Here is a 23,331-nt window from a genome sequence, read left to right on the forward strand (position 1 = left end):
TTGGTAGGATGTCTCATTTCATGGTATGATGACAGATAATCGCTGCTTTGATGAAGGATGTGGTTCAGTTGCTCCAGTCGTGGTTGGTACTAGGTGATGATGGGACTCCTTTGGTTCATGGGGATGGTTGAAGGATTGGGGATGTGTGGGGAAATGGCACAGGAAGTCTGTTTGCGGACTAGGTCTGGAGATCAGTTACTCTATGAAGGCCTTGGTGGGGCCTCAGTATACCGGGCAAGTGAGCTCTTGCACTGCAGATATGCTGTGTCCATGTTGCCAGGCTTGATTTCACCTAACATTTCTTGTTCATTTCCATAACCTTGTGATGTTTTCCTTTGTTACTATTTTCTAAAGCATTACTCTTCTCAGTGTCCATTCCTTTTCTTATTTCCTCTGTGTTTTCATCACCTTTCAAACTGCCCATGCTATGACTTCTGAACCACTCTTTGTCAGTAGTCTTATCAGTGCACAACACACAGCTACATGACTGCATGGATTATTGCAGAAGCTTCTCATGTCCCGCTGATAATTATAATAATTCATATTGATGATTTTGATCACATTTTCTCCCTCATCCTCCAATATTTTGGCACTGTATTTTCCACACTGATCTGTGATTCAGTGTTGGGGGTCTTGTATAAGCGAATAAAGTCTTCGTTGATGATTAAGGAATCGTCGACAGTACAAATACAAAATTACACTTGTTAATGAATCGAAGAATCACTTGTTTCATCAACCCTAATAGAAAATTTTGTTCATTCTTCTTGATTGAAGCCAATACCTTTCTTAACATAGACTTTCCTAGTAGATCAGTGATCTCATTTTGAATATTGTGGGACAGCCGCTTGTACCCCGAATACCCTAAACAATCTTTAAACTCAGGTATGTTGTTCTTTTGGAGTTCCAACAATTGAAAAAAATTTGAGTTTACATCTTCGTGCCCTGTAATTGCTAGTCCTTGTCGGCATAGCAATTGCATGGTAGTAAAAATTGTCTCAAGAGCTAAACAGCCTTCCTTCATATCACTATCTAACTGTTCATTCAATTGGGAGGCCTCACTTTGATTAGTGATAGAATTTACTTTCAGAACACCTTCTTTATGCATAAATGTATTTTCATGAAGATGGAATTTTTCCAAAGCCTTTTTCCAGTTAGAAAACCCTAAGGAAGTAAATGCATCTTCTTTTTTTTGAAGAAAATAGTTTTTAAACATCTGCCTTTTGCAGGTTTCGCAAAAAAATTTTCCGGTAGATGCTTCACATTCTAGCCATGTATATTTGATCAACCAACCTTTCTATAGTAGTTTCTTAAGCTTTCCTTCCGTTTTTAGTTTTTCCAATTTTTTGAGTTTCGTTCCCATTGCTGCTGGTTTCCAGTTTCGTTTTTTTTTTACCTTTTCCTAAGTCACAGACCGAGCGCTAATGACCATAGCAGTTTGGCGCCCTAACACCATAACAAAAAAAAAAAAAAAAAAACAAAAAAAAAACCTGCCTCTCCCAGGTCAGACCACCATCCAACTGTGATCCTCCTCGTCTCCCGCCTAATCACCCCCTGGTCACCTTCCTTCACCTCACTATCATTTCCCAGGTCCCTTTCTAAGAACCCCAGTCTTTCAGTGGAAGAAAGGACAGCCATATGCAGTCTCAAAACTAATTTTGACCTAATCATCCTACTTGCATACAAAGTTTTCACCACTGTTGTTATGAATCGCAATGACTACCTGGCAGAAGGCCTCTGCTAATTATCATGTTCCTCCACCTATTGCACCCATCCCATCCCAGAAGTCCAACATCAGCTCCAATCCCTGCCTATAAAACCCTTAGTCCCTTTGCAGAACCTCTTCCCTGAATCTATTCCCCTCCTCCTCCCTATGACAACCTGCACATCCACTTTCTAGATGCTCTCCAAAATCCACATGCCCAACCATCCGGAATGCCCCATTGTAACTGGTTTTTGTGACCTGCTGAAAGAATTTTTTGGCCCTCATTGACCAACACCTCCAACAAATTGCCCAAAATCGAGCCTCACATGTCAAAGATACCAACCAGTTGCTTCACTGACTCTCCATCATCCCCACCTGTTCACCTCCTGAATCCCTACTCATCACTGTTGACACCACTTCCCTATGCACCAACATCCCTCATGCCAACTGTTGAACACTACCTTTCCCCATGTCCTGCAGACTCTGAACCCACTACCTCATTCCTCATACATCTTACAACATCTTAGTAACTTGATCCTAACACACTACTACTTCTCCTTTGAAGGGAAGGTATACAAACAAATCTGTGGCACAGCCATGGACATCTGCATGGCACCTTACTATGATAACCTGTTTATTGACCATCTAGAGGAAACCTTACTAGCCTCCCAAAACCCAAAACCCCTGGTCTGGTTCAGGTTCATTAATGATATCTTCACAATCTGTACTCAAGACCAAGACACTCTATCCTCGTTCCTTCATAACCTGAACATCTGCTGTCCCATCCACTTCACATGGTTCTCCTCAACTCAGCATGCCACCTTCCTTGATGTTAACCTCTTCCTTGCGATGGCTCCATCCACATCTCTCTCCACATTAAATCCACCAACTGCCAACCTCTATTTCAACAGCTTTCATCCCTTCCACACCAAAAAGTCCCTCCTATTCAGCCTACACACCTGGGAATGGCATATTTGCAGTGACAAGAACTGCCTTGCCCAGGATGCTGAAAATCTCACTAAAGTCTTCACAGACAGGCACTATCCCCAAAGCCTAGTCTGCAAACATATTCCCCATGTCACTTACACACCCCCAAGAATCAGCTGCAAAGGAATGCCCCTTTGTCATCCAGAACCACCCATGATTGGAATGTCTGAACTACTTCCTTCATCAAGTCTTTGATTATCTATCATCATGTTTCAATACGAGTGACATCCTACCAAAAATCCTTCTCTGCCCTCCTAAAGTAGTGTTCCATCACCCGTCCAACCCCCACAGCATCCTAGTCCATCCCTGTGCCACTAACAATCCCAAATGCTTGCCATACAGATTATATTCCTGTGGAAGACCCAGGTGCTATACAATTCATCCACCCCATACTTCCTATTCCAGTCCTGTCACAGTTTCATCCTACCCCATCAGAGGCAAGGCCACCTGTGAAAGCAGCAATGTCATATACCACTATGCTGCAGTCACTGCACAGAACTGCTATGACTACCAACCAACTGTCCACTAGGATGAACAGCCACCACCAAACTGTGGCCGAAAGCAAAGTAGACCACCCTGTGGCATAGCATGCAGCTGAATATAACATGATTGATTTCAATGGCTGCTTCACAATGTGAACCATCTGGATCCTTCCCTCCATCACCAGATTTTCTGAACTGTGCAGATGGGAGTTATCCATACAACACATTCTCTGCTACCAAAATTATCAAAATTACCTACGCCAGTAAACTATTGTGCTCACACCCTCCTAACAACAGTTTGTACACCCTCTGTCCTATCAACTTCTCCCTCTTCATATCTCCTCAATCTCACTGTGTGTGTCATTTTGCCAATACACCGACTTGTCTTCACTCTTTCTCTGCTCCTTTACTTTTCTGCTCCCCCAGTCCACCATCCCCCACCTCCCTGACCCACAGCCTCTGACACTGCACCTGGTTCCCTGCCCACTTCAGACTGCTACTTTTGTTCAATGTGACAGCTGCATTTCAGTCAGAGGTGCTGGAGATAGTAGTCACAAGTGTGTGTGGTTGGCCTGATTGTGTGAATGTGTGTGTGTGTGTTCTTTTCTGAAGAAAGCTTAGACCAAGAGCTAAGTGTTTAACAGTCCTTTTGCTGTGCCTGTGTCTACAACTGAATGCGTAATCTTTATGGTGAGTAGCATTCTATCATTTACTTAGTATTGCTGATACTCCAAACTGAACTTTCCATTGTTTGTTGTTGAATATGGCTGGACCTGCTCAGAACTGGAATGCAGTAACACATTCTTTTCTTTGTCACATACAATTCATTCTATAGTAATTTAAAAAATAATAATGTATGATTTTATAAATTAAATTATAATAGTGTTGTTGTGGTCTTCAGTCCTGAGACTGGTTTGATGCAGCTCTCCATGCTACTCTATCCTGTGCAAGCTTCTTCATCTCCCAGTACCTGCTGCAACCTACATCCTTCTGAATCTGCTTAGTGTATTCATCTCTTGGTCTCCCCCTACGATTTTTACCCTCCACGCTGCCCTCCAATACTAAATTGGTGATCCCTTGATGCCTCAGAACATGTCCTACCAACCGATCCCTTCTTCTGGTCAAGTTGTGCCACAAACTTCTCCTCTCCCCAATCCTATTCAATACTTCCTCATTAGTTATGTGATCTACCCATCTAATCTTCAGAATTCTTCTGTAGCACCACATTTCGAAAGCTTCTATTCTCTTCTTGTCCAAACTATTTATCGTCCATGTTTCACTTCCATACATGGCTACACTCCATACAAATACTTTCAGAAATGACTTCCTGACACTTAAATCTATACTCGATGTTAACAAATTTCTCTTCTTCAGAAATGCTTTCCTTGCCATTGCCAGTCTACATTTTATATCCTCTCTACTTCGACCATCATCAGTTATTTTGCTCCCCAAATAGCAAAACTCCTTTAATAATAGTGTACAAAACAGTATTTCTAACTTCACTGGTGCTGGTTGAAATCCCAGATTCAAAAGAAAGATGGGAAATACATTGATGAGCAAAAATGTTATGATCGCTGCTTCCCATGAGTCTGAATGCTTCCTAGTAGTGTTGTGGGAAAAAGATATGGTAAGGAAAGAATACAAGTGGAGTGGAGTTAATCTGGGTACCATGTTAGTGATAAAAGGGGCATAAATCAAGTAATCCATTAAAAATAAATGACTGACAAAATCCTGATGTTTTGTAATGAGCACTTGGAATTGGTGAAGCTTGTCAGCTGTTTGGCTGCTGCTGTGGTGAGCATCTATTGAAAATGGTTGAAGGACTAGATATCGTGAGTAAATGACAAGGTGTTGGATGTCCATACCTCATCACAAAACATGCAGACTTGCTCACTCTGTAAAGAATAGACGATGATCTGTGGCAGATCTGATGACAGAGTACAATGCTGGTTCAGGCACAAGTGTTTTGGAACACAACATTCAGCGTACATAGTTGAATGTGGGACTCTACAGCAGATTACCCCTGTGTGTTCCCATGTTGATCCTATATCATAATCAATTGCAATGTGCACAAGATCATCAATATTGCACCACAAACCAGTGGAAATATATCAACAGGTTGGGTAAATCATGTATTCTTTTGTTATAACAGGTCATGCCCAGGTATGCTGTCATTAGGGGATGGCTGCCTAGAAACTTGCACCGCACCACAGACATAGTCCGCGAGGGGGAGTGGGGCAGTATTATGCTATGGGGGAGATTTAATTGGAATTCCTGGAACCTGCCTTCAGAGGCACCATGACAACTGTGAATAAATGCACATTTCTGCAAATCCCCTTCATCCCTTCATGCTTGATGTCTTACACAATCGTGACAGCATCTAGGATCAAGACAACTGTCCACACCACAAGGCCAAGTGAACTCATACTGAGGTCTTGGCCACCACATTCACCCAAACTGAAGCCAACTGGACACATGTAGAACACTACTGGGTGCTGGATTTGTGTCCACAACTCACTGGCCCATAATTAACAGGAAACAAATCACCTGTATGTAGACATTGGGTGTTATATACCTCCAGAAACCTGCCACAGGCTCGGTGAATCCATGCCACAAAGAACTGTTGATGAATGGGCCGACATGCTGTTAAGCATGAGGTCATGATCTTTTGGCCCATTGGTGTATTTACCTCATATTCTCACATTTTGCCTCGTGTACTACATAGGTTCTCATCCTATGAAATGTCCAAACACGAAAACATTGAAAGCACAAACAATTAACAGAACTTAAATACTACACATGAAAGACACAGGAATTTTAAAATTACCTTGTCTGTGCAACAATACTAATTTGATAATAAACAATTTACAAATTTATTTGAACGAGCACAGGATCCTGAACTAGTTTGAAACACCGTTACAAAATCTAAGATTATTGCCTTTTAAATTATTCTTGGATTTCATAAAGGCATTTCAGACCAATCCAGTATATTGTGCTCTTTCAAATACATTTGTAAATTGTTTACGATCAGATTATTAGTATTGCACAGACAAGGTAATTGTTAAAGTTCCCGTGGCTCTCATGTATAGTATTACAGTTGCATTCTGCTTGTTGCATGCCCCACTGACTTCTAACTGACTGAGCTTGCTGACTGTTTTGACTTACCTAAACCCATATTGATCACTGCATGATCCACAACAATACCTTTACACGTTACTGACACTTTAGACTTCCATAACTCATACACAGTCCTAAAAAATGGGTAATTTATATAACATCATTCACATCAAATGTCAAATGAGAATCAGAATAAATAATGCTTCTATCACAGCACAAAAATGGCAAGTAAGTCCTGGACAGAGTTAGGGAAGTAAAAGAAGGTAACTAGCTTTTAGACTTACCTGGCAGCTTCAAAGGCATTTAAATCGAAACATCTTAACAGCATCTTTTACTTGTTAGTACTAGTACTAGTACTAGTAACATGATGCATGATTTCATCTCCCCCCCCCCCCCCCCCCCCCGTAACAAATCCACCACCAGAAATTTTATTCCCCCAGAACCATGTTTTAACTATTACATAAATGCTCTTCACTGATATGATATTATATATTGTTTACTGTAGTCAGTGAATCTTCGGGATTTTGGCCACAGGATCAGGGACTTTAACAGGTGTGCCAACACATTACAGCTAAGAGAGTCACTGTGCAGGGGAAGTGGGATTAACTTGCAAAAAAGTGCGAATATGTCAAGCTATTTTGATTTGAATGTCTTTGAAGCTGCCAGATAAGTAAAATAGCTAGTTTCCTTCTTTTACATCCATAACTGTGCCCAGGACATATTAGCCCCATTTTGTGCTATGATAGAAAATTTTTTTATTCTGGTTTCCAACTTTTACTCTATCCTAATTCTGACACTGGACCACCATAGCTTGGCAACCAATGTATATTTTTGTTGGCTTGGTGATGACTGATTTGGTATAGATTTTTTTATTGTCTTTTGAACTATGTTGCTTATATCGAGGCAATGGAGAAAACTATCATGGAACAAGGCGACTATTAATTACATGATACATTTGCCTACATTCTTACAAAATTGAAGCGATTTGCACAAGTTTGAAACAGAGAAGTGATGCACATAAAAAAGCACACAAAATCTGAATGAAGCTATATTTATGGAATTAGGTTTTCAATTTTATTGTCACAATTCATTTTTCATTTATATGAATCACTTCAAAACATTTCCATTCATCAATTCATGTAAGAATTATTTTTGTGTGCTACATTTACCTCAACTATAAACCATCAAATCTCAACAATGGATAAATATCAGTGGATAAAAAAAAAAAAAAAATTCATGTTGACTTCATCTATTTTGGTGCAAAGTTTGAACCAAATCACCTAAGAGTAAGTATAGAAGTGGTATGTTTCAAAAACCATCCAGAAAAACATTTTTTTTCTTTTTTGCATGTATTTGTACTTACAACCTGACTGAGGCACATACAAATGATGCCATTAGCTGGACATTAATTTTAGCCTAATTAACATCTTTTGCCCCCCCCCCCCCCCCCCCCCTATGAACCATGGACCTTGCTGTTGGTGGAGAGGCTTGCATGCTTCAGCAATACAGATGGCTGTACTGCAGGTGCAACCACAATGGAGGGGTATCTGTTGAGAGGTCAGACAAACGTGTGATTCATGAAGAGGGGCAGCAGCCTTTTCGGTAGTTGCAGGGGCAACAGTCTGGATGATTGACTGATCTGGCCTTGTAACACTAACCAAAACAGCCTTGCTGTGCTGGTACTGCGAACGGCTGAAAGCAAGAGGAAACTACAGCCGTAATTTTTCCCGAGGGCATGCAGCTTTACTGTATGGTTAAATGATGATGGCATCCTCTTGGGTAAAATATTCCAGAGGTAAAATAGTACCCCATTCGGATTTCCGGGCGGGGACTACTCAAGAGGACGTCATTATCAGGAGAAAGAAAACTAATGTTCTACAGATCGGAGCGTGGAATGTCAGATCCCTTAATTGGGCAGGTAGGTTAGAAAATTTAAAAAGGGAAATGGATAGGTTAAAGTTGGATATAGTGGGAATTAGTGAAGTTCGGTGGCAGGAGGAAGACTTTAGGTCGGATGAATATAGGGTTATAAATACAAAATCAAATAGGGCTAATGCAGGAGTAGGTTTAATAATGAATAAAAAATAGGAGTGCAGGTAAACTACTACAAACATCATAGTGAACGCATTACTGTGGCCAAGATAGACACGAATCCCATGCCTACTACAGCAGTACAAGTTTATATGCAAACTAGCTCTGCAGATGATGAAGAAATTGATGAAATGTATGATGAGATAAAAGAAATTATTCAGGTAGTGAATGGAGACGAAAATTTAATAGTCATGGGTGACTGAAATTCGAGAGTAGGAAAAGGGAGAGAAGGAAACATAGTAGGTGAATATGGTTTGGGGCTAAGAAATGAAAGAGGAAACTGTCTGGTAGAATTTTGCACAGAGCATAACTTAATCATAGCTAACACTTGGTTCAAGAATCATAAAAGAAGGTTGTATACATGGAAGAATCCTGGAGATACTAGAAGGTATCAGATAGATTATATAATGGTAAGACAGAGATTTAGGAACCAGGTTTTAAATTGTAAGACATTTCCAGGGGCAGATGTGGACTCTGACCACAATCTATTGGTTATGAACTGTAGATTAAAACTGAAGAAACTGCAAAATGGTGGGAATTTAAGGAGATGGGACCTGGATAAACTGAAAAAACCAGAGGTTGTACAGAGTTTCAGGGAGAGCATAAGGGAATAATTGACAGGAATTGGGGAAAGAAATACAGTAGAAGAAGAATGGGTAGCTCTGAGGGTTGAAGTAGTGAAGGCAGCAGAGTATCAAATAGGTAAGTGCAAAATGGCTTTGCAGGGATGGCTAGAGGACAAATGTAAAGATGTAGAGGCTTATCTCACTAGGGGTAAGATAGATACTGCCTACAGGAAAATTAAAGAGACCTTTGGAGAAAAGAGTCATTTGTATGAATATCAAGAGCTCAGATGGAAACCCAGTTCTAAGCAAAGATGGGAAAGCAGAAAGGTGGAAGGAGTATATAGAGGGTCTATTCAAGGGCAATGTACTTGAGGATAATCTTATGGAAATGGAAGAGGATGTAGATGAAGATGAAATGGGAGATACGATAGTGCATGAAGAGTTTGACAGAGCACTGAAAGACCTGAGTCGAAACAAGGCACTGGGCGTAGACAACATTCCATTAGAACTACTGACGTCCTTGGGATAGCCGGTCATGACAAAATTCTACCATATGGTGAGCAAGATATATGAGATAGGTGAAATACCCTCAGACTTAAAGAAGAATATAATAATTCAAATCCCAAAGGAAGCAGGTGTTGACAGATGTGAAAATTATCAAACTATCTGTTTAACAAGTCACAGCTGCAAAATACTAATGCAAATTCTTTACAGACAAATGGAAAAACTGATAGAAGCCGACCTCGGGGAAGATCAGTTTGGATTCCGTAGAAATGTTGGAACACGTGAGGCAATACTGACCTTACAACTTATCTGAGAAGAAAGATTAAGGAAAGGCAAGTCTACGTTTCTACCATTTGTAGACTTAGAGAAAGCTTTTGACAATGTTGACTGGAATACTCTTTTTCAAATTCTGAAGGTGACAGGGGTAAAATACAGGGAGCGAAAGGCTATTTACAACTTGTACAGAAACCAGATGACAGTTATAAGAGTTGAGGGGCATGAAAGGGAAGCAGTGGTTGGGAAGGGAGTGAGACAGGATTGTAGCCTCTCCCCGATGTTATTCAATCTGTATATTGAGCAAGCAGTAAAAGAAACAAAAAAAAAAAAAAAATATTTGGAGTAGGTATTAAAATCTATGGAGAAGAAATAAAAACTTTGAGGTTCACCAATGACATTGTAATTCTGTCACAGACAGCAAAGGACATGGAAGAGCAATTGAACGGAATGGACAGTGTCTTGAAAGGAGGGTATAAGATGAACAACAACAAAAGCAAAACGAGGATAATGGAATGTACTCGAATTAAGTCGGGTGATGCTGAAGGAATGAGATTAGGAAATGAGACATTTAAAGGAGTTTTGCCATTTGGGGAGCAAAATAACTGATAATGGTCGAAGTAGAGAGGATAAAAATGTAGACTGGCAATGGCAAGGAAAGCGTTTCTCAAGAAGAGAAATTTGTTAACATCGAGTATAGATTTAAGTGTCAGGAAGTCGTTTCTGAAAGTATTTGTCTGGTGTGTAGCCATGTGTGGAAGTGAAACATGGATGATAAATAGTTTGGACAAGAAGAGAATAGAAGCTTTCGAAATGTGGTGCTACAGAAGAATGCTGAAGATTAGATGGGTAGATCACATAACTAATGAGGAGGTACTGAATAGAATTGGGGAGAAGAGGAGTTTGTGGCACAACTTGACAAGAAGAAGGGACCAGTTGGTAAGACATGTTCTGAGGCATTAGGGGATCACAAATTTAGCACTGGAGGGCAGCGTGGAGGGTAAAAATCGTAGAGGGAGACCAAGAGATGAATACACTAAGCAGATTCAGAAGGATGTAGGTTGCAGTAAGTACTGGGAGATGAAGTAGCTTGCACAGGATAGAGTAGCATGGAGAGCTGCATCAAACCAGTCTCAGAACTGAAGACCACAACAACATTCAGAAAGTAAGTTGCATTAAGCTATTAATATTAATAATACATAGTTGCCTGAAAACATTTATTTGCAATAAGTACAGCAAATGCTGACTGACTTCTTAACATAGTCTTCATTGCAACTGAGACACCTGTTGTGCTTTGGATCAACGTTTGCATTCCTGTATCATAAAAGTACATTGCCAGTGATTACACCTGATGCACAAGATCCATTTGCATTTTCATAGTTGTAAAAATATTGAGGAGATAGAAGTTTCTTCAAGTTCCATATAGGAAAAGATGGAAACTAGTAGGAGCAGATAAGTGTTGTATGATGGATGGACAAATATCTCCAAATGTAGCACCTGCAGGAAATGTTTTCCACACTGAGCCCAATATAGGTAGTATTGTTGTGGATCAGCACAATAGTTACTCTAGCTGCCTCTTATTCTGAGCTGCCTGTTGCAATTTGATAGAGAAGAATAATTACAGAAAATGGCTGATAAAGTCTGTAATGGTAAAGCACAGTTCTCCATACTGCACTGTCACACTTACTTCACATTATCATCCTTTGTGAAGGATGACTGCTTGCAATTACCTAACTGAATTATGCATCATACATATTTTGACACATTTTGATAATTCTTTGCATCAAAAACACTGAATCTGCTTATTCATGACAGCTAATCAATAAATCAGGCAGAGTTGATGATCAATTTTGGTCATAACAAAGCTATATGCTCACAAATACATTCTTACTGATCTTATGTCACAGCTGGCAGAAGATGATATCAAAAATGTCGTTTTCCGATTGGACAGTAAAACAATAAAGAGCTATTGAAAACAATAACTGTTGCATACAGTAGGCAAGTGTTAAGTCAATCATAAATGCACTCTCACCTTTCACACTGCATGGCCTACCATTTTATAGTGCCATGAATAACTTGCTTTCTGGATAATCCCTGTCAGTTATGGTTCATCCTATGCTGCGGCAGAACAATAAACCATCATGGAGCTATGCATGAGGAAATTTTACAGTGCACAACAATTTTCAAATTTCATTCATCTGTCTCTTTGAAAGATCATTATTTAGCAATCAGTGGACTGCACCACTATTGTTCACAATCATATATCAAAGTAGAATCCGACTTTTATATGCTCATGAAATCTACACACTGTCATCTGTTCCATCTATGAGTCATTATTTACAGCATCTCTGACAAATATTTCTCAGTGATGACTGCTGGCAGTTAAACAATGACAAACAATAACTAGAAGCACAAAAATCTGCACTTGTGCATGCTCTTTCCGAATCCGTATGAATAAGTAAATCTGCAGGCATAGAGTCAGATATAGTGACAGAATACAATGTTTGCACATATGTTTCACTGGCCACCACATGAAGCACGAACTAGTAAGACTCTCATTACTGCCGGCCGGAGTAGCCGAGCAGTTCTAGGTGTTTTAGTCTGGAACCGTGTGACCGCTACGGTCGCAGATTCAAATCCTGCCTCAGGCTTGCGTGTGTGTGATGTCCTTAGGTTAGTTAGGTCTAAGTAGTTCCAAGTTCTAGGGGACTGATGACCTCAGATGTTAAGGCCCATAGTGCTCAAGCCATTTGAACTCTCATGACTCTGTACTTATCTTTCCCAGCCTTTTCTCTTCTGTGGACATTTTCTAGCACACAAGGTGCCATGTAGCTCCAGTACCACCTGCCCTGTGAATGAGCCAACTAAGTAAGGAGATCAGTATCTTTTGAATGCAACACAGATCACACGCTTCATCACTGTTACAGGTTTGTTCTCTACTGTAGATCTTTCACAATGCTAACTTGCCCTGGTGTACACTGATCAGTACAAAGTGGACGATTTGCATTTTTGTGACCACTTCCTGATGGGGACACACTTTTCAGGTGGCGTAGTGGCTATTAGGTATCTGTCAGAGTGGTTCTTAGTGACACATGTTGCTTATTTTACAGGAAAAGGCTGCAGTCAATCACTTATACAACGTTCATCAATGAGTGGACCACATTACAAGTATGATGAGGTGAGCTGCACTAATCAAAAGCCAGCATAAGCATCGTAAAGTTTCAGATTAGTTATCAAGTTCACAAAACTGAGAAAGTCACAAATTAATACGGAGAAATGAAAAACCTCAGAAGCTGATTCTGTAGAATCAAATGCATTTGATGAGACAATAAATCACACAGTCCTCTTGATGAAACTATTACATCTTACAAAGGACTTCATATTTTCAAAAATGGTGGCGTTTTTATAAAAAAAAAACTGCTGATATTTTACCATACTGGTTTAGGAGGTTAATGCAGTGGATGATGTCACGACCTTCTTTCAGTGTAGTATCCATACAAATAACCAACCTTTGCCACAGGCTGCCACGAGTTTTGTTTATATCAACAATAAAGCAAGAAAATACTTTCGAATCTGTGGAGGCAGACTTGACAAAATCCAAGGACTTAATTTCATTATAAGAAAAATCAGCTGAAATCTAACTACCAGAACAGTCAGTTTTTGGCGAACTGTCGTCATCAGAGTATGTGGGGATACCTTCGAGCCACACCACTCTGTTGATGCCAAACATGAAGTGTTGGCAAGGAAATGCAATGTCAGGAAACAGCCTCTCAGAGAGGTGCTATCCATGCACATTGTGAATGTATGCTCTCCCCTTGTAATATTCCACAAGAGAGTACACATTCTTTGTATGGCTAAACTTTAATTATTTAAATGGACACTGTACATTTGAGAGTTGGTTTGTAGAGTTCAGTGATTTGAATACAGTGATTGTAGCAATATGTAGAAAAGTTGGATTTGCTGTAACAAATGTTTTTTTTAGCAAAATTCTAACGCCTTTCAGAAAACTTCAAAAATAAGGTAAGAAGAAATTCATAACCACAGCAGACTTCAAGTTAAATGCATTAGTTGAAAGTAAAGAATCGGTCTCATGTTAAAGTTCTCTGAACATGCTAGGGAAAACAGTAGATCAATCTGCTTCTAGATCTACATAAATACACCACAAGTGAATGTACAGTGCATGGCAGAGGGTACCATGTACCACAAATAGTCATTCTCCCCCCTCCCCCATTCCATTCTCATATATAGTGAGGGAAAAACTGTCTACATGTGTCCAAATAAGCCCTAATTTCTCTTATCTTGTCTTCTCGGTCCTTATGCACAATTTATGTTGCTGTCAGTGTAATCATTTGGCATTCAGCTCCAAATGCTCTGAATTTTCTCAACAGTGTTCCTCAGAAAGAACACAGCCTTCCTTCCATGGATTCCCATTTGAACTCCTGAAGCAACTCTGTAATACTTATGATGTTCGAATCTGTCGGTAACAAATCTAACAGACTATCTCAGAACTGCCTCAATGTTCTCCTCCAATCTGACCAGATATGGGTCCCAAGCACTCAACCAGTATCAAGAATAGGTCACACCAGTGTCCTGTATGTCATCTACTATGCATGAGAACAACCTTCCCTAAAGTTCTCCCAATACACTGACATCGACCGTTTGCCTTCCCTACAACAATTCTTACGTGCTTATTCCATTTCATATCACTTTGCAGTGTCACATCCAGATATTTAAATGATGTGACAGTGTCAATCAGGACACTATTAATACTGTATCCAAACATTACAGGTTTGTTCTTTCTACCCATCCACATTAGCTTACATTTTTCCACATTTACAACTAGCTGCTATTCATCAACCCAATTAGAAATTTTGTCCAAGTCATCTCGTATCATCTTACAGTCACTCAACTTCAACACCTTACCATACACGACATAATCATCAGCAAACAACCACAGATTGCTGCCCACCCTATCCACCAAATCATTTATGTATAGTGGTCTTATCATACCTTCCGGGGGCACTCCTGATGATACCCTTGATCTTATGAGCACTCTCTGTCAAGGACAACATATTGGGTTCTATTAGTTAAGAGATCTTCATATATATGTGAACTTATTCCGTATGGTCATATCTTCATTAACAGCCTGCAATGGGGCACTGTGTCAAATGCTTTCCAGAAATCTAGTAATATGGAAGCAGCCTGTTGCCTTTCATCCATGGTTCACAATGACCTACATTGGTAATATAATTACAAATTACTAGTTTGAAAATGCAGAAAATTACCACTCAACTGTAGGTATTTTACATTGTTCAGCTGCGTTTATTGAGCTCCCAAAAGCAGATAAACTAAAGCCTCTAGAAATGTATATAAAAAGAGATTCCATCAAAAAACAAATGGACTTTTTTCTGCATTAAACAAAGTTTTGCAAACTGGGCCATACACCACTGAATATCAAGCACCATAAACTATGGCAAGTTCTTAAATTGTATCTTAGATACATTCAATGGATCTTTTCTTAGCAGAACTTGGAAAAAGAAAGTAAACAGTAAACTTAAGGTAGAAAACCCTCTAGTGTTGCAAAGAGACAGCTCCACAATGAGCTAAAATAAATGTAATGTATACATTAAACACTACTGTATAAATTTGTATTCAAGAAATTTGTATTGAGTGATAAAACATTGGCAAATAATACACTTATCCTCCACACATAAATAAGACAAAAGCAGTGTGGTCAGTTGTTTAGTCATAATTAGGGTTAACAACCAATAGATTCTGAAAATTAGATTTGAAAATAATATATAGTAAATCTTATTCAGATGTCCAGCTGTTTCACCAAATTATTCGTCAATGTAGGAAGATGAAATGTAGGTACGGCAGCCTATCAAGACAAGGTGAATTTTATAAGCTTGGAAAACAACCAGAACGCATCTGTTAAATGATCTGGGGAAAAATTACCCACAGATGTGGAAAAACCTCATCTGGGTGGGATGAAATATATATGTCTGTAATCAAGGGTGCATATGATATCATTTCACTACCACTGTTGATTATTGTAAACCAATGCTTTGAGCAGGGACATTTTTCAAATGTATTGAAATATGTCAGGATAAAACTATTATTCAAAAATGGACCTGCAGAAGGTATGGGGCATTACCATCCCATCTTTCTTCTGCTTGTCTTCTCTAAAGTATTTTAAAAGGTTCCAACAAAAAAAAATCAAAAATTACTTGCTATGAATGACGTATTACAAACCAGGATGGATCCCAGTATGGAAAAAATATTGTGAATATCTTCAAGGACTTTACAGAATAAGTGTGCTCCACACAGGATAAGGGTAAGAAAGTCACAGGAATATTCTGTGATCTGACAAAAGTATTCAGTTCAGTGAAATACTCCTTACTTCTCCATGAATTATGAATATATGGAGTCAGGAGCACTGCTTTACGATGGTTCTGTTCTTACTTAATAGATAGGAAACAAAGAGTAATTGTAACTTCAAATTCAAGCAATTACTCCTGAAAGCAGAAAAAAAATTCCAAGAAGAGCACAAGCTTCAGTATTGTGTTCCTGTTTACTTCCATGAAGTGTCAAAAATACTTCAGAAAACTAGACTATTGCTACTATCAAACTGGATTGAAAATGGATGTAATTAAAACTAAAATGATGCAATTTAAAACTAAATCATTAGAAGCAAATGAACTAAAAATAATTTGCAATGATCATGATATCACAGATACAAACCATCTAAAGTTCTTAGGCTTAAATCTTTTAAAAATTTAAGCCGGAAGGGAAACATTGACTTTTTAGGAAATAAACTGAACTGCTTAGCATATGCAATGTCTAAATTGTCAGCTGCTACAAACACAGACAACTGAAAGATAGTCATCACTGCTAATTTAAGTCAGTTATTCATTACGGCATAATCATCTGGAGAAGTTCAGCAGATATCATGAAGCTCCTAGTATTGCAAAAGAAAATAATTAGGATTGCTGTCAAGCAACTGGTATTCTGTCGACAACTGCTAAACAATTTAAAAGTGCTATCCATTCCCTCCCTCCCTTTAAATATAGAGGAGGTGTTGATTTCATTACACAAAAACCAACATATCTTGACTCTTTCCGTTTCCACTCCAGCCACAGCACTTTCAACAGAGAGAATTTCAAACTTCTGACACTCGTTTAAAACTCTATGAGCAAACACTAGAATATATGGGGTTAAATGTCTACAATAAAATAAGAAGCAGTAATATATTTAACAAGAAGCTTGGTTGGCTGAAAAGATTGCTAAAATTTACTCTGTTGATGGGAAAGTATTAGTATTCTGCTGAAGAATTCATTGAGAACAGTTTTACAGTTTGAACAAGCAAATTATATATTTTATTCTTTGTATATTGAAAACTATGGGAAGTATTTGTGTTACTGTACACCAGAATTCTGCCCCATGAACTAGCAACTGACATCAACAGAGCTATTGAGGAAACAAAAAGCAATAATTCAAATCTGCTACCTTGTACCTCAGATGTCATACACACAAAAGACGGAAGTGATAATTATATATGCCTGCAGAGCAAGCAAACGGAAATAATTCCTCACTGCAATGTCAAGACTGTTGATTTTTTAGGAGAATAAAGTCCCTCAGTGTTCCAATTTAGAAACTTTCAATTTGTGTGATAATATTAACCTTGACAAGGATATATCCTCTCATGATTGTACTAATATATCATTTTTACATTATAATGTTGAGGGATTGGGTAACAAAATCGATATATTTGAGGCCTTAGTTACAGATCTAGCTCCACATGTAATCGTGGTTACAGAGCATCAAAAAACTAACCATATTATTCAATATTATAAGTTACAGGAGTATAATCATACATCGTTTTTCTGTAGAACAGAACATACACGAGGGGGTGTTGCTACTTACATAAGGAAATGTAACCTAATAAGTTCTGTAGAAAAAGTATCATGGGTTATTGATTATTGTATTGAGAAAGATTTTGAAGCGGTGATAATTAAGTTAATGATTGTACCCGTCCCACTTATTGTGGTAGGTATATATCGAGCCCCTTCTGGTAATCTTGAGGTTTTCCTGGAAGCACTGGATAGTGTATTGGGGAAGCTAAGCAAGGGTGGCAATACAGTAAATATTATAATGTTAGGAGACTTTAATATAAACACACTAAGCAACAGCCAAGAATACAAAGGTTTACAAGACTGCATACGATCCTATGATATTAAAGATCTACTTGGTCATGTGCCCACTAGAATAACTTGAGTCAAGCAGCAGTTCCATAGATCATGTAATGACCAATTATGAAAATGTTGTGTCGGCACAGACTGTAAACGGGCACATATCTGATCATCTAGGACAATTATTAGTGATTGGTTGTCTTAATAAACTTAAACAAAACAAAAAAATATGAGAATAGAAGATTATTTTTGAATACATCATCTTGCTAAAGAAAACTTTGGATCAAGAATCTTGGGAATCAGTTTATAGAGAAAGGGGAGTTGACAGCAAATGGGAAGTATTTGTAAAAATTTTAACTAGACATATAGATATTGCTATCTCCTGTGAATACAGTGCATCACTTATGGTCCAATTGAAAGCAAGTTAAAGCAGATATGTGTGAACAAGTTTTTACTAAGTCAGAGAGTGAGCTGCCTACGTGGACAGTATGTTATGTTGCCTGCTTTGGTCACCAGAGTTCAAACTGAGCTCGGGCATGACTGAACAATCCAGTTGTCGAATGGTACTCGAGTGAGTGTAACAAACATGAGCAGTAGTTCTTATGACAACCAACTGTTATTATTTGCACTGTCTTTGATAAAGCAAAGAAATTGGGTATATGATGTTAGTATTAAGCAAGAATACAATGCTGAATTTAACTGTCACTGCAAGCAACTGTGGTCTAGTCAAGACTGCTTTCCAGCTATCTGCTTATGTCTCATTAAAAGTCCTAAATGTTATGTGAGCTCAGTGGTCTGAAAATATTTACTAACTCAAGTTGTGCAATGTTTACCATGGCAACAAAAGACAGAAAGGGAAAATAATAAAACATATAAATATTAAGCTTATCCGTTATGGATATTTTAGAACCTATGACTGTTAATTGAATGTAAATAAGTTACATAAAACTGCCACCAGTTACTTTTTCGAATAATTATGTTTTATTCCAGGAACTGGTTTTCGAACCTTTTCAGGTTCGTCTTCGGATGGTTTTTGGAAATTTTCAAACCTTTTCAAGTTCATCTTTAAATGGTTTCTGGAAGTTACATCATTATTTCTAACATAATGATGTAACTTCCAAAAACCATATGAAGATGAACCTGAAAAGGTTTGAAAACTGGTTCATCTAATAAAACATAATTATCCAAAAAAGTGACTGTTTGTAGTTTTATGTAACTTATTTACGCATAAATATTTTATGAAATGACTCTCAGACCTAATCTCTGCATGGGAATAATTATGGTACAGAGTTGTTTGCTGTAAATTCATGCAAGCAAATTATTATATCAATTAAATAAAGTAACTTACTGTATTTTATAGAACAGTGTTCATGTGGTAGTGTATACAGGGTGTTGCAAAATGATCTTTACAGCACTGATCATGTATATTTTAGAAATGGATATTGACAGAAAGGTGTGGTTTGTGGCACAATGTTCACACACCTGAAGTTTTAGTAGCCATTTAACACAGTTCAACATGTGCACCATCTGTAGCATGCAGGATATATATAATCAGTATTCCATTTCCTCCATGTCCAATCTAGCATATCCTCATTAACATGTACAACTGCTGCTCTGATGTGAGCTCGCAGTTCCTGCAGGCCTCACACTCAGGTCTGGTAGACAGCAGCCTTCACAAAGCTCCAGAAAAAGAACTCTAATGCTGTTATGTCTGCAGACCTTGGGGGCCAGGAAATGGGTACTTGTCTGCCAATCCAGTGATTTGGAAATGCAAAGCCTCCTTAATGAATGAGGCCTACTGAGAAAGGGCACCATCATGCTGCAGCATGATGTTAGGTTGCAGTTCTTCAACCTGTGAAAATGCAAATTGTGTTCCAACATATCCCCCTAAAAATTAGAGGGTTTAACTTTTATAATATAATAAAAAATATAGTAAATGTTTATTTAGTTATATGGAAATAATGAGATTAATTTTTCGGCATGTCAGACAAGCACAATAAACTGAGCTATGCCTGTAAAAATAGGTAAAGAATCTTTTCATATTAGTTCCACATTAATGAAATAGTCTTTCTCTTGTTGTAGATTTATGCTTACCAATTAACAACACTACGTCCGATCACTATCTCCACCTATAACATCATGACCATGTCCATCATTCCTTTTGTAATGGCATCTTTGTAATAACTTCAAAGTACACAAGTGGGCTTCTTGGATTTTTATATATTACCATACTACTTGGAATAATAAGTCAATTTTTCACTGGTGAAATACGACTATATTATTCCTTCTACACACATCAAAATTACAGACTTTTTACTTGTTCTAACAACCAAAATGGCTACTGCCGATTTTGCTCTAAAGTAACATGCATCCAGCTTCATTCATTAACGGAGAGCAAATCCTTCCTCTTACCAAGGAACAGGAAAAACATCTTATGCTTTTTAACACCTGAAAATCAAAAATATATGATGGAAGGTGCAGGCTCTACCCTGGCCTACTGCTTCACCTTTTCTCTTTTCCTTTGAAGAAAACTAAAATATAAAATCACACTTTGGACTGTCATGTGTAATTTCCATGCAAAAGTGAGAGTTCTCACAGTCCCTATTGTGTTGGTTTACCCACTCAGACACAAGAAAGCAAGCTTTGTCCATAAACATCAACTTTTTCACATAGCCTGGATCATTGTTGATGATACTCAGAATCTCAACTGCAAATGCTTTGCACTTTGGCATCTCATAAGACTGAGGCACTTGCAGCAGCTGCAGACTGTTGCCATGAAGCTTCAGTCTCTCGTGTAACACGCTATGCACCATGGTTGATGGCAGCTGCAGCTGTAAAGACCTGTGGTGGACTGATTTGGTTGGATTCTGGATAAATGGGTGTTGCATGCATTCCACATTTGCATCACTCATGCTCATCATCCTCATGACATTTCCAGATTCCTTGAACCTCATGTACCACTGTCTGATGGTATGATGTAAGGTGTTCAGAAGTTCCGCAGGTGACCATCAAGTTCCGCTGAGAATGCCCTGCATAGTAAAAGAGTATATTTGTTTATACACATGTGAAATAGATAAATAACTATTCTATTCATTTCCACTTACGAGGGTTGGAGCTCGAATAGTGGCAACTATTTATTCACAACCAATACAAAAGAGTTAGATGTTTGCACCTGCTACTGTCCTTCAAGGTAGTCACCAGTGTTGTGTACAACCCATTGCCAGTTATGTGGAAGGTGTAGTATACCATTAGCAGAGCCTGTTCTGTTGGTGGTGCAAATGGAGCAGTCTACTGCCTGTCGAATGTCTGGAACAATTCTGAAGCGAATGCCACAAAGTGATTCCTTCATCTTTGGAATCAAATCAAAGTCACAAGGCTTTAAGCCTGGGAGTATGGTGGATGTTACAGTACTTCTCAGTCCCATTGACTGAATAGAGTAGCTACAGCTTGTGCTGTATGCACCCACGCACTGTTGTGCAAAATGATGGGTGAGTTGCGCAGAAAGTGTTGCCGCTTCTTTTGCAAAGCGTGTCACACAACTGAAATGCCAATCCAATGTGTGGCATCATTATGAGTTACCGCGAAAGTCTAAAGTGTATCAGAGCTCCAGTATGGTGAAAGTTAAGGTCATTCTTGTGTACGACTGTGATGCTGTTATCCTAATGCATTACGTTCCTTCACGGCAGACCGTCAGTGCACAATATTACTGTTCATTTTTGGAGCATCACCTGTGACCAGATTTGTGAAAGATGTGGCGACACTTTCTATGCAACCCACTCATAATTTTGCATGACAATGCGTGGGTGCATACAGCGCAAGCTGTAGCTGCTCTGTGTGGTCGATGGGACTGGGAAGTACTGTACCAACCACCATACTCCCCGGATGTAAGTCCTTGTGACTCTGATTTGATTCCATAGATGCAGGAACCACTTCGTGGCATTTGCTTCAGAACTGTTCCAGAGAACTGACAGGCAGTAGACCACTCCATTCACACCATCAACAGAACACACTCTGCAAATGGTATACTACACCTTCCACATCACTGGCAATGGGTTCTACACAACACTGGTGACTACCCTGAAGGACAATAACAGGTGCAAACATCTAACTCTTTTGTATTGGTTGTGAATAAATAGCTGCCACTATTTAAGTTCCAACCCTCATATTACCTTCCACATCGCAGCGTTTGACTACATGTTTTGGTATTCGGTATGGTGTGTGTCTATTTTTACATGCAGCAATTCAATTAATCTTTCAGTTTCTTCTGGTATTTCTCACATTTTCACGCCACATTCTTAGTAGAAAATCACAACCTGCCAGTTATCCACTGCAGCAAGACAGATCAAGACTGGCCAACTGTCACTGTGCTCTGACCAGGATGACTCTGCAGTATGCAATACTGGTTCAGCAGTAGTCTGTGGCCGCTGCTTGCGTAGGCTGCCCACTCCTTGTTTCATCAAATCTTTAGGTATAGTTCACTCAAAATGTCATGATCTAGGGCTCATAGTTCTGGATTGGCTGAAGCCTGTACAAGTCATTCAACTTCAGGCTACGAGTTTTGTGTGTCTGGCCACTGACAACACTAGTGATCTAACACTGAAGTACTTGCATGTAGCGTACCCATTATAAAGTCCCAGCATTCATGTTATAGTACAATGTATTATTATGGATCCTTATAAGAATGTGATTGTACCTGAAACACATGAATGACAAGCCATTTCATGTAGCAGTTCATGGAATTCGTGTACTGATATGTAGTGTGAGAATCACCTTCCAGTAGTAAGATATACACATTATCTCCCTCTTACTGCCCTTCACCATCCTTAACTGTTGAGTCACTAATATTACTCATGATTAAATATAAAATAATGGATATGTATAAGAATGAATGCTTGTTCATATGTTGAGCTCTGGGTGTGCATGAAGAAAAACTGTGTATCATGCTGTCACAGATTTTATTTCTGGCATAATGAAACTGGAGAATGGAGGTCTGGACTAGTTCCTGCACCATATGAAACTGATGCCCTGTGTGCATCAACTGCAAATGAACAAGTGCAAACACATTATCTGTTTTCTCACGTTTCAATGGATTCATTTTTAACACAACATTAACAGCAACAAGTAAAGCAGTTTGTCTTGCTGGAATGGAACTGTAGCAAGTAGCAGGGGTGATTCTAGATGTTGGTGCGGGGCTGGGGGGGAGGGGGGGCGCTAATGGCGGGAAGGGGTGGTTGGGGAATGGAATATCGCTGAAAAGGAGAGTTGGGGGTCTCCACTGACAAATTGGTAAAATTTGGTGTTGCTAAAAGTAGTTTTTGGTAACTGTTCTGGAGTTCAGATTAAAATTGTGTCTACAGAATGTGTGTGCCTGGGAAAATAATACGATTTGACCCAGAAGTCCGACGATTTTGAAGTTT

At 38.9% G+C, this 23,331-nt stretch overlaps 1 protein-coding gene across 2 annotated transcripts in view; it reads right to left on the minus strand.

The window, feature by feature from the left end:
- The window catches only part of LOC126091884 (uncharacterized), a 59,279-nt gene that overhangs the window by 9,807 nt on the left and 26,141 nt on the right, over window positions 1-23,331 (minus strand). Inside the window, exon 1 of one of the 2 annotated variants that reach the window (XM_049907170.1) lies at window positions 20,009-20,024. The exons of the other annotated variant lie outside the window; for it this stretch is intronic. The gene's annotated coding sequence lies outside the window, so the exon portion shown is untranslated. Of the gene's footprint in view, window positions 1-20,008; window positions 20,025-23,331 lie in introns of those variants that run through there. 2 annotated transcript variants of the gene reach the window in all.

Source organism: Schistocerca cancellata, chromosome 7 (assembly GCF_023864275.1).
Source record: "Schistocerca cancellata isolate TAMUIC-IGC-003103 chromosome 7, iqSchCanc2.1, whole genome shotgun sequence".
NCBI classification, from domain to species: Eukaryota; Metazoa; Arthropoda; class Insecta; order Orthoptera; family Acrididae; genus Schistocerca; species Schistocerca cancellata.